Source organism: Elephantulus edwardii, unplaced genomic scaffold (assembly GCF_000299155.1).
Source record: "Elephantulus edwardii isolate Elephantulus edwardi_28Jun2011 unplaced genomic scaffold, EleEdw1.0 scaffold00069, whole genome shotgun sequence".
NCBI classification, from domain to species: domain Eukaryota; kingdom Metazoa; phylum Chordata; class Mammalia; order Macroscelidea; family Macroscelididae; genus Elephantulus; species Elephantulus edwardii.
The window spans coordinates 12163084-12164172 of record NW_006399819.1 but is presented as its reverse complement, the minus strand read 5'-3'; the positions used below and the strand labels follow the sequence as shown (position 1 = coordinate 12164172).

At 35.8% G+C, this 1089-nt stretch overlaps 1 protein-coding gene across 1 annotated transcript in view; it reads right to left on the bottom strand.

Annotated features, from left to right (window-relative positions):
* Window positions 1-1089, bottom strand: part of PIGK (phosphatidylinositol glycan anchor biosynthesis, class K) — a 225442-nt gene that overhangs the window by 15535 nt on the left and 208818 nt on the right. The gene's annotated exons all lie outside the window — the stretch shown is intronic.

Below are 1089 nucleotides of genomic sequence, written 5' to 3'. Positions count from 1 at the left end.
TCTTGATGTTGAGCTTCAATCCATATTGAAGACTACAGTCCTTGATCTTTTGCAGCAAGCGCTTCAGGTCTTCTTCAGTTTCAGCAAGCAAAGTTGTATCATTTGCATATCATAGGTTGTTGATGAGTCTTCCCCCAATCTTGATGCCACACTCCTCATAAAGTTCTGCTTCCCTAATTATCTGTTCTGCATACAGATTGGAAAGGTATGGGGATAGGATGCAAACCTGACACACTCATAGAAAACTAATTTACAAACACAATTGTCCAACTCATAAGAATAAGCAAAACATTAAGAAGACATTTATCTACTCATTATATCTGACATCTGTTCCTTGACTGGAATAAGTGATTAAAATATCAATGTGATTCTAAAAAAAATAGTAGTGAATGAAATAATCTACTCAAAATCTACATATATTTTATCCTAGCCAAATATCAATTCCTTTGTAGGAAGTTCTAGAGCCCTACTGGTAAGGACTTGATTTGCCAACTTGAAGGCAGGCTGGAGGGTCAGCTATGAGTCGGGTCTTACTCGATGGTACACAGCGTAACAGCTCAACATGCACATCAGTGGGAATTAATTTCTTCTTTGGGTACCAATGACATATAGTCTTAATATTACACTATAGTTAACTTACAGGTGTGATTCTAGTATGTATTAATCTCTTTGTGTATATTAACAGTTAACAAACTTTATCAAGGTCTCATAATGACCTCAATACAACAGAAAAATCAAGTTTGTTAATTATATGCTTTTCTTAAAAATATCAAACATGAATTTATTATTTTATATTCTTGGTTTTATGATATGAGGAAAGAATTAAAAATTACAGTAATCTAATAACACCACAGTTGATTTCAGAGTATGATACCATGTTGTTGCTAGGTTGTGCTGAGTCAAGTATGATTCATATCAACCCTATAAACAACAGATCTGAACCCTATCCCATCCTGTGCCATCCTCGTCATCTCTGCCATACTTGAGATCACAGCTGCAGTCACTGTGTCAGTCCATCTCACTGAAGGTTTCCCATTCTTTCACTGATTCTCTGCCTTTCCAAACATGACATCCCTTTCCAAGGAACAG